Raw genomic sequence first — 12058 nt, 5'->3', positions numbered from 1 at the left:
ACAATTTATCTTTTATATGAGTGGTTTTAACTATATGTAACTGCTGTTTCCATTTTTCCATCATCGATTTTGCTTATCTGTATCTTGATTTGAGAAATGTAAATATTGGAACTACAAAAAAATAAATGAACAAAATAAATGAAAAAAAAAATTGAGGTGCAGCAGCACTTAAATACATCAAACTTTAGATTTTTCTATCCTATCTATTTTGTTTTTGCTTTTTTTTAAAACAGAGGACGCATATTTCATATAACATTCTATTTCTAAAACATGGTGAAAATTTATTTTTCTTACAGAATTTCCTAATTTATGGAAAGCTAAACAGACATCCAAATCAACTCAGTAAAAACTGTTAATATGTCAATAAAATAATTTATATTCTGGAAAGAGAACTTAATTAGTTAACATCTATTTCACAACATTTCAGAAAACAGTTGTAATGTATTATGTTTAATCAACAGTGGAAATTCTATTAATTAAAACCTTAACCCTATTCACCTGTAATGTCTTGCATTAGCCCCAAATCTACATCCACACGCCATTTCATGCCTTCCAGAAAGCATATATGTTTTTAAATCACATATTAAGCACACAAGCTAAGCTTAGTCTATGTTTGTGAAAGCGATCTCACAGTAAGTATAAGTTTTAACTATATGTAACTGCTGTTAACATTTTTTCATCATCAATAATGATGTTTGTTTAATGTCTTTTAATTTTGTGTATATAATGTATTTTTTATATGAGGGGTTTGTAGAAATAAAAAAAAAAAAGATCTCCCTCTCTCTGTGTCTCTCTCTCTCACACACATACACACACACACGCACAGACCGGTTTGCTTTTTTTGTGGTGACATTTCATAGACTTAATGGTTTTTATACTGTACAAACTGTATTTTCTATCCCCTTATCTTAAACCTACCCTTTATACAAAACTTTCTGCTATTTCAGATTTTCAAAACACTTCATTCTATATGTTTATAAGCTCATTTCCTCATGTGGAGCTAAAAAAAAAAAAATGTCCCTACAAGCTCCCAATTTACTCGTATTATATACTTGTGAGGACGTCTGGTCCTCATAATGTAGGGAGTACCAGGTACACGCACAAAATTTCCACAAACCCTTCATATGGAAATAAATGACATAAAATATGTGAACCTGGACCACAAAACCGGTCTTAAGTAGCACGAGTGTATTTTCAGCAACAGCTAACAATACATTGTATGGGTCACAATTATCAATTTTTCTTTTATGCCAAAAATCATTACGATATTAAGTATGTTCCATGAAGATATTTTGTAAATTTCCTACCGTAAATATATCAAAACTTGTGAATAGTAATATGCACAAGAACTTAATTTGGCCAAATTTAAAGGTGATTTTCTCAGTATTTAGATTTTTTTGCACCCTCAAATTCCAGATTTTCAAACAGTCGATATCAAATATTGTCCTACCTGTAAACCATGTATAAATCTCAATTTCAAAAAGCTGACACTTATGACTGGTTTTGTGGTCCAGGGTCACATACTTTAAAAAAAAAAACTAAACTAACCCTTACAAACATTCTAAATGACAAGTAAAAAGACACATATGACACATATAATGTAGTACAACAGCATAAATACCCATATTTCTTTTTTCATTACGATATACCAATGTGCAAAACATGCTAATACTAAAACACGAGTACAGCAGCAGATCTCAGTAAGAGACTGTCAGAACAGGTGAGGGTTATTTCCAATGAAATAAAAGAGAACATCTGAGATGATTGTGTCATGTTATATACAAAACCATATTGTGTGTCTAAATACACCTGATCCACAGGTGAGGCCATTCAGACATTGTAGATGCATGAGTAACACTGACAGTATCACACATTTTCCGGCTCTCTCACACACTTTCTCTGTCTTTCACTTGTTTTTTTTTTTTTCATCTCTCTTTATCTATCTACATACAGAACACAACAGTGCATACACTCCTACAGTACGTCTCTGTCACTTTCCCCTGCCTAACCGTCACAAACACACACACACACACACAACTTTACCGTAACAGTACGAACGGGGCAAATCTATTCTTATCAAGGCATTGCTATTGTTCTACATGTGCTGTTTAGTATAGGAACATAAAGTTAGTTATTACAAGACATATTTGTTAATTAAATATTAAGGAGGCTTAAATATGTTATTTGCATACAAACATATATATATTCTATCTTTAAGAAAATAATTATAGCATACATCCTTGCCTCAGCATTAGGAAATAGAGCGTGTTGCCGCTAAGCATTTCATTCTTACTAAGAAACAATTAAAATCTCTGACAGCTACATATTTTAATAAGATTAATTTATTTTGGTATGTTTATTTATCACTCTGTGGGTTGATTTCAAACACTGATATGAAGGAAGCATTCTTCATTTTCGCTTTGACTGTTTAGTCAGCTGTCATAACGGTTATGTTAACAGCTTGTGAGTACACGCTTCTGAAATTACTGGACGAAAAATTTCTGTTCATATTTTTTTAGGCCCACTTCATCATTGTGAATGCGAAAAAGCAAAATGAATACTTTTTTCCATTTTGATCTGTAGCCATGTACTGTGCAGGTATTTCTATACACTTCTAAAATATAGAAATGCGTTTTAAATGCACTGCTGCTATATAAAACAAGGGGCAGCCTGTATGAAACATTAAAACTGAGCCTGAATTCCTAAACCTACACTACATCGTACTGCAAGATGAAGAACAACTACTGAAAGTATGCATTACAGCATATTTGGACAATTTCCACCATAATTTAATACATCTGAGTATGGAATGAATGTCAGAGCGTCTCAATCGAGAGGCTACAGCTGCAACTTTCACAAAATGGAGGTGGATAAAACACAAAATGGCCGCCTCTGATATTACTTTAGAGTTATAGTTGATCTAAATGCTCCTGCTGGCATCCAAACTCCACAAATGTGAAGTTATATAAACATAACACTTTTATAATACATATTACATATTAAAAAAAGATGAATACTTCATATTTTTTAATACACATAGGCTACATATGTAAACCTTTATGGTACATTTTGTATATATTTTTGAACATATTGCACTTTTACCTATTTATTTGTCTTTGCATTAAAGTAATTAAGAACTAAACTGCACATCTTTGCACATTTTCAAATGTCTATATGTCAGGAACTGCTAATTCAAACATCTACTTTCATGTTCTTTTTCATGGTGATTGTTGATAATATGAATCACTTACATGAAAGCCCAAATACACAGAAGCAAGCCTGTAAACACATACATCTCACAACCTGCATGAATAAAATCATTTCTTATTTTCTATCTGGACATCAGCATCATTTTTAAGTTTCTAAGTATTTTTAAGTATTTTAAGTACGTCTTTACTCACCTCAGTGCGTGTCCTTGTCATTGTTTTTCTTACAGCACTGAAAATAAATTCCAGAAAGGGTTTGGGAAAATGTCCAGATGTGATCCATGACATAGATAGAGATCTGAAATGTACAAAAAGATCATAAATGTCTAGGAAAGCATGAGGGAAACACTTCAAACTTTTGTTCTAGATGTATATTTTAAATAAATGCATGCAATGCATTGATTGTTAAAATGATGGTTGCTTTTTACCTTATATTAACTAAAAAGTTTAAGATACAACACAAAGAAGATCAAGAATCCCTCACTCTGATTCCATAATAAAACAGCTTTTTTCCTTAAGTGGAGGCACTGAATAAAACTATGCATCACTGTCAAAACGTGACATATTCATGCTATTACTAATAACCTTGAAAGCACTTTTTTTCGTCAGAACACTTACAAAAAGACGGGTAAGAATTCCTGAGGAATCTCCCGGATTGCAAAGTCTGCTCCGATGGCAAGATCTAAACAAGAAAAGCGTTAAGAGAAAAGTGTAAGAGTGTAAGTGCCATCAGAGAAAAAAGTCAGACAAATTAACACAAATGACTGCTAAAAATTAAGAGTTAGATATTTAGTTTACCCTCATGATACATAAACGAAAAAATAATTTTTAAACTGTGATCTGATTTTTTATGCAAAATAACTACAGGAAAACTTCACAGGTAAAACAATTTATATTTTAATACTTTTAAGTATTAAAACTGTATTTATTTGATGTGTTTAATATGAAATATTACATTAAAAGACTTCAAATGATTTAACTAAAACACATCCTATATGAAAAAAAAAGGAAAAGCATATATAAACCTGAGGTTTTACATTCTATCAAAACTTAATAATTAGAGCTTATTAAAATCATTTTCATCAACTGTCTGGAGACATCTATTTGAAGGCTTAAAAGCTGACATTATTCTTTGCAGAACAAAATGAATTTAGAGCTTTTCAAGAGCTTTAAAAATGAATAACATCTAGTAAATAATATTTATATACTACTACGCCAACAGGCAAATAGAAATTAAGTTATGATGATACAGAGACATTAACAAAGACAGAAATCAAAAAGATATTTTTTCATTCAATTTAAGATATTAACTGTTTGATTCAGAGTTAAAGAATAAGTGAAATCAAATTTATTTTAGGGATTTAAAGCACCAGTCACATTTCATTTTTTTAGTCAAAGAACCTATTTCACCTAAACCTAAATTTGAATACACTTAAAAAAGCCTGCTTGCTCAAATTTCTTTTATGCATTTGTCATGCTTCGTTGCTTTTATTTTTGTTTTCAAAAACAAAAAGGTAATGAACATCTGAATAGTATGAATACTATAATTATATCATTTTTGATTAAATAATAACCCAAATGTGCTTCAAAGACATTCTGACAATGAGCTAAATTTATTAAATCATCTGCGTAGTTTAGTTATTCATAAACAGTTCAAATCAATCTCAACATTTGTTTAAACTGTTTTTCATTTAAAAAAAAAAACCCTGTAATTGTTTACATCAGTCATTTTTCCATTTTTTAATTATTTAACATGATTTGGGAAGGTTCTGTTTTGTTCTGACGCAGGACAAAATGTTGCCACACATTCTGAGAATTTCTTGCACAATCATTTTTAAAAATTGTTTGTGTGCAAAAGCCTGTCAGAATTAACTGATCTTGATGAAACAATTAGAACAAATGTAAACATCTTATGAAAAAGGAATCTTAGGAAACAATTAGGCAAAGTTTAGCCTGTCTACAAACTGATAAAGGAGGAGAACAGATTAGAGAACAAAGAACAACACTTTTTATTTTCTATTAGCAAGTTTTTTTAGTACAAAAAAAAGGTTTGTTATAGTGCATTGATGGACTTTGTTTTCTTATTACGTTTTTCTTCTTTTTTTCTCTTTCTGTCTTTTTATATCTCCTTTTTAAATTAGAAGGGACTCTTATATTATTAGAAGAAAATGAAAGGGAGAGAGAAGGTCTGTGTTCACTTTAGAGCAAGACACTAATTACATGAACTCACTGCTCTGTCACATTTCTTAGAAACGAACAAGATAACTATATCATTTTTAACAAATAATTTAGGATGCTACTCTACAGAACTACAGAATGCAGATTTTCTTTACAAAAACATTACATTCAGTATCATTCTTATGCATCTTACCTAACAGATTTAATTCCCGTGTTGTATAAAAGCAAACTGACAAAAATGTCCAAATGTTTAACCCTTACCAGAAAGATCCATGAACCTTTGAATGACACATTTTAAATTTCCATTTGAATTGGAAAGGGGGACAAGACCAGACCTAGGTGCTTCCAGTGAGTCACTGAAAGTTTGAAATATCTGAAGCTTTATTCCTCACAAAAGGCTATTTTACTGAAATGACATGGACTTTCCTGTTGATACCCTTTCTGGGAAATGGGTGGTATATATATATATAAAAAAAACTATATAATTAAAACAAACAAACAAAAAAAAATCTAAAAAAGATAACAATAGCAGATTCTACGGGAAATGTTTTAGAGATGTCTGCATAAACACCAGCATTAATGTTTATCAGGCATGCATATTTTTAATAAGTATACAAGTAACAAACTGACAAATGCACAGATTTATATGACAGCAGAATTTGCACTACTTTTTAGTTTCATTTATTATATATATAAATGTACCCCATAATGCAAATTTAAGAGCATTTTGGAGTATCTGTTTTATACAAAGAAAAGAAATATTAGGCTGCTAAATAAAATGTTTTAAGATCTTAACAAAAAGACAAATTATTCTAAATAATATTTAACCTCTTCATGCTATTCACTAAGATTTAGTTTGTTGTAAAAACACTCTTCTATAAATGCATTTCATAATCGTTTTGCAAATACCATTGATTTTAGGATCAACGCATTTACATGTTTTTAAATCAATAATTTTTTGCAGTTCAGTGCATTCACATATAATTCTCACATGATCTCGTATGATCGAAAATGAACGTTTAACACCCACCGATCATAAAAATGAGAAGGGGCACTGCGAGAAACGCTGACAGGTGGCAAATACAATTAATATATTGATGACACGGGCCAATGAGATCATCTTTAATTCATTTACTGTACATAGGCTGAGAATGCTTTTTGCTGCTAGAGATAAAAGTACATTAGCACTCGATATAATGGTCGAAGGGCATGGGAGGGGATTTTTACTGAATCAAACCTAATATGGACATCAGATCGGTCCAAGAAAAGCTGGCAGGGGAGAGAAAGGAGGGGTGATGGAGAGCAGGCAGAACAGCTGTGTTTTGATTGGACGAGCTTGAAAATTCCAAATTTGTTCTGTCCAATCACAAAGACTGTTTGGACACATAGCAACAGCACTTTTCATTCCATTGCTGTCTCTCTCTCTCTTTCTATAGATTCCTCTGTTCATTTTTACAGTAAACCAGACATAAAAACGGTTGTCGAAAATGTCAGGTTGGTAAGAGAGGAATGTCTTTTGTTCAGAGCCTGAGCACTCCGGATCAGCTTTAAACCGCAAGATAAAAGCGTTTGATTAAAGAGCGACATTCATGCCCATCCCCGTTACAAACACATCATTCTGCTCCGAGCCGTGAGTCACTTTCAAACGGGCATAAGAAACTGCTGAGTAATGTCAAGCCTAAATCACTGCATTCAGGTCCAGTCACAAGTCTCTCATCTGTCTTCAAAGGTATCTTTTATCTCCAGACATCTGTATACACTATTCACCCGCCGCCCATCTACCCCACAGCGAACAGACACAGCTAAATGTGTTTATTCCCAATATTAGCAACAAAACAACGGACTGAAAGTTATTCCCAGAATGTTTTGTATTGCCTATGCCGCTGACTAATTCCCCTTAGTCATTTATCTGGCTGCGCAGCCTAACTTTAACCCAGAAAACAACTGATGAGAGCTAAATCGAGCAGCTATTTCAGAGTTTTATAGAGCGGTACACATGTAATCATGCCGTTATGTGACGTATTCATAATTCTAGTGGGAAGTTTCCCTCTCTAACCACAACAGTGGCCATCTGACACGATGAATGAATAACCAGGCTGCTTGTTCTTTTTTATTTCAATCTATTTCAAACTTTTTCTCATGCACATGGAAAATTACCATTTGGCACGGCGCTCAGCCACCGCAGCCTCCCCGCGTTTACCAGCTCCGACCCAACATCCCTCAGGGCAGGGTTTACCAGCAATTACATTTAAGAGATCTCGTCAAAGGTGCGCCTTTAGTAAAACCATGGGAGACAGTTTCGCCTCTCTGATACGATTCCAGCGCTATTCAGCATTTTTTTTTTAAGCTTTGATGTTGGTCATCATCACTTTCTTGGGGCTTGTTTTTAAGTTCAGAAGTTCAGAGGGCATATCATTTTTTGGAAGCTGTTTTTCGGGACAGGGATTTACCAGAATGCTTTTTTGTACAAACTTCTTTACCCTTAAAATACTACACTTATATTTAGCGTTGCAAACATGACAGACTTTTGTTAACAGAGAAATGACGAAGATTGACGCATATAGACAAAAGACTTCCCTAATCCACATTCGCACCTAACAATATTTCTCTTTCCAAACCACATTCTGCAGTTACCGCTTCCCCCTTACGTCAATGGCACCTTGGTAACAATAGCAACACTCCTATACATACACTATCAACATTTACCTGAACCCAGCTAATGCTAATAAGTTATTTAAAGGGAATAGTTCACTTCAAAATGAAAATGTATGTTTCTTTCTTCTATGGGACGGAACCTTTTTTTGTGCGTATAATAAAAGTCAATGAGGTCCAAAACAACACCGGACTACACTGACTTTTCATTTCTGCTTTTTCACAGAAAAAAAAAAATATATTTTTTTTACTTTATTATTATTTTACTAAATAAATGGGTTAAGTAACAGATTTCAGTGGTAGCTCAGAGTTTATTTGCGTCAGTTTCCGTTTCATTTACACGAAAAGTTAATTTGTCTGTCTGCGGAGCAAGTGAGTTTGCAAAAGCAAATATTACGCATGATCTAATACCGGAAAATCAGATCGCCAGCTGGGAGAATCGCAGGAAGATCGTAATCAGGTTAAAAACTAAATTGTACTTTTCCCCCTTTCTCGGATTATTCTTCTCGTCTTTTTTTCTGAATGAAACTCTTTCAGACAAACGTCTCTGGCGCACATGCCGCCAAATATCAAAGTCCATTATATGAGCCGCTCTCTCTCTTTCATATATATACACACACACACACACACACACTCTCTCTCTCTCTCTCTCTCTCTTTCTACGGCGTAGCGCAGGAAGTGATTATGGGTGCCTGACGTAATCGGCCCGTTCCAGGGAGGGAGAGACGAAAAAAATTCAAATCTATCTATCACAAGGAGGAAAAAAATGTGCACCCTGGAGTCCACGTTGACAAATTCTTTAACAAGCTGTGGTCAAAGGGAAGCTGGTTGAAGACTGACTCAGCCCCTCCTTTCAGCAGTTTACTGGAAACACGGGGGGAGGCAGGGGGAGGAGGGAGTTTCAGAGAAGTCACATGACCCGTAAGGGCAGGGCTAACCACAGCTCCGGGAGGAGGAGAGGAGCGGAGAGGAATCAGGGCGAGGGGGAGGCAGATACACGCCCTTCCCCGAGCAGATGCCTCCGAATTGGGTTACTTATTCGACTGCCTGGGAGTTGGCAGGGGAGAATTCACAGACTAGCTAACCCTTTCAGTGCCGGAAGTGATGATTCAGAAGCATTTTTGAACAGTGTTAGTCCAAGTTAAACAAGAAATTAGCCATTTTTGCTTGTCCTGTTCACACTTGTTTTAAATAAAATAAAGGCACATGTAAATACCAAGAAGAAAAAAAATGAAAAAACAATGCTGTTTCAGTGACTAAAACAGCTGTTTGTGACTATAAACGGATGGAGCTGATGATGTCTCGTCTGTTGAGCTGCTTCGTGCCAGCCTTGCTCATGTGTATGCAGTCGCGCACGTGCGATACGTCTGGTGATCCCTACAAACCAACATGACGACACAGACACTTGACATACAATCCCATGCCCTTGACCTTTGGGCAAAGGACGTCTGGAATCATTCTGTTACGCTGTTAGACGTCATACAAGGACAGAAACGCACCTAGAAACACACAAACAAATTAGTAAAACACACAAATACCCATTTAATCACTTCCTGTGCTCCGTCAAAGCTGCAAAAGTAAACAACTACTCAATATTTGCAATGCTATTGCAGATACTGTCCTGGACAAAATGTAGTTTGCAAAAAGCAAGCTACATCTTTTTTAAAATCCGTTTTGTGGAGAAAGGGACCCACTTCGTCTTCGCTTGCAATGCTACTGGAGGATGTTTTCGGATTCAAAGATTTCAGTAGATTTAAAAAAAGCCACAGAAGTAGAAAGCGTGTCGTCTTCGGTCTCAGAGCACATGAGGAGAGATTTGGGGGGGAATCAGGCTTCAGACTGCACGGGGAACTCTCCTGCAGCGCCAGCGAGAGATGCTGTGAAGCGGACGTCAGAATGACCAAACAGCGACCGAGAGGGAGTGAGAGATAGAAAAAGAGAGAAAGAGAGAGAGAGAGTGCAGGGGAGAGACAGATAGGAGAGGTAGAAAAAGCAACAGGCACACATTGCAACTCAAAAAAGTCGGTTTTCAGCTTTTATCCTCTCCTCTCATTTTTGTTCTGAACTCCACTTAATTTTGCCATCCCTCCCTCTCTCTCTCTCTCTCTATCCCCGCTCCCTCTTTTGGTAATGTGGAGAAATGTGAGGACAGGACAAAAAACAGACACACACATATAAACACTAATAAACATAACAAAATCAATACATTTATACGAGTACATCAGTGTTCTCAACTGGTGGTTCGTCACCCCATCTGTTTTTATGGGGGTTTGGACTATAAACTGTGGGGAAGACAAATAACCAAAACTCCTCCCATATTGTTGACATCACAGCCTGTGTGTCTAATCGAAGCTGCAATATTTTGGTGCAGATGAATCTGGTAAAAGTTAGAATTAAATGCCTACATGTTTTTTGCATACTGAATTATTGATATCTAATGCAAAACCAGTTGAGAACCACCATTTATGAGATAATGTCCATTTTTATTAGTTAGAGTAATAGGCCTGTCTAAGTGTAATAAAAATAAATAAATAAATACATAAAAACATACAATTATACAAATATGGGGTTGCACATTTGATGGAACTGGACTGCATATTTATCCTATTCTAAATGCAGCAATGCTGAAGTGTATTTTTTTAAAGTAAAATTATTGGCTGTTGAGGTGCGGAGTAATTCAGAAACAAAATGACCACATGACGAATGAGTCATGATGCATGCTTCCATCAGTGACGGTTTGAGGTTAACAACCACGATAAAGGTTCCCCGTAAGTCTGACATGACCAGAAACTTCCCATTCACACGAAAGAGTGTTGAGAAAGAGCTACATCTGTCATAACATATGTCAGAGCACACACACATAAACTAAAAATGTGTACTGAGATCTTTTTAATTGGCTGCTTGTTTTAAGATAGGTGCAAAACACTTCTGAGGAAATGCTACCTGTGCAAAACTTGACACCATACTGCCAGGATGACTGTCAGGGTGCTTTGAAGTTGTTATACTGTTCTGAAAGGTTAACATGTTATTATACCGTTACTTGAGTGCTCCAAATGGTTATTAGCAATTTATTTGCAATGTCATTGCTAGGGTGTTAAAGCTGTTCATCAAGTTCTTTTTACTGGCGGCTTGTGGGGGGAGGGGTGAAAATGGGAGGAGGATGATTTAATGTTATTAAAATTCACAATTCATTTCGGTCCATGTCTTTGAAAGTGTATTTTTTTGTTTTTAATTTCACTGTACTACCACAGCATGTTACGCCACGTTTCTATCGCAAATGTGCCGAATCTGCTGATGTAACTACAACCGCTAAGTGATAGAGAAGGGAGACTGGGGGAGAGCTGAGCCCTCCTGCCTCCGTTGGTAAAAAAAAAAAAATAGCCAATCACTATCAAGTGTTCACTTTCAGCGCTGAGGAGTGTTTAGAAAAGAAACCTAGCAAAGGAAGGCTAGCCTCCCTTCTGGTATATTAAAGGAGAAGTCCACTTTCAAAACAAAGATATACATATAATGTACTCACCCCCTTGTCATCCAAGATGTTTATGTCTTTCTTTCTTCAGTCATAAAGAAATTATGTTTTTTGAGGAAAACATTTCTGCATTTTTCTCCATATAATGGACTGATATGGTGCCCCGATTTTGAACTTCCAAAATGCAGTTTAAATGCGGCTTCAAATGATCCCATATGCGGTTGTAAACGATCCCAGCCAAGGGTCTTACCTAGCGAAATAATTGGTTATTTTCATTTAAAAAATACAATTTAAATACTTTTTAGTCTCTAACGCTCGTCTTGCCTTTCTCTCCTTGAACTCAGTGTATTCTGACTCAAGAAAAATCATCCTACATCACGGCAGAAGTTCCGACCCAGTCTTTGCAAAGTGAACATGCAAAGAACAAAACAGCGATATAGGGCGATTACGAAGTTAAGGGAGATGGGAGTTTTTCGACATACCCTAACTGTCATGAACCGGAAAAAAACAGTCTAGGCAGAGTAAGACAAGACGAGCGTTTGGCATTAAAAAG

General features: G+C 35.4%; 1 long non-coding RNA gene across 2 annotated transcripts in view; it reads right to left on the bottom strand.

Annotated features, from left to right (window-relative positions):
* Window positions 1–12058, bottom strand: part of LOC127171674 (uncharacterized) — a 42256-nt gene that overhangs the window by 25729 nt on the left and 4469 nt on the right. For both annotated transcript variants that reach the window (XR_007828552.1, XR_007828551.1), the window contains exons 3-4: window positions 3825–3888; window positions 3402–3504 (exon numbers count right to left, since the gene is read on the bottom strand). This is a non-coding gene — a long non-coding RNA (uncharacterized LOC127171674). The remainder of the gene's footprint in view (window positions 1–3401; window positions 3505–3824; window positions 3889–12058) is intronic.

Source organism: Labeo rohita, chromosome 10 (assembly GCF_022985175.1).
Source record: "Labeo rohita strain BAU-BD-2019 chromosome 10, IGBB_LRoh.1.0, whole genome shotgun sequence".
Lineage (NCBI taxonomy): Eukaryota > Metazoa > Chordata > Actinopteri > Cypriniformes > Cyprinidae > Labeo > Labeo rohita.
The sequence above is the reverse complement of the archived record's forward strand: the minus strand, read 5'-3'. Positions and strand labels throughout refer to the sequence as shown.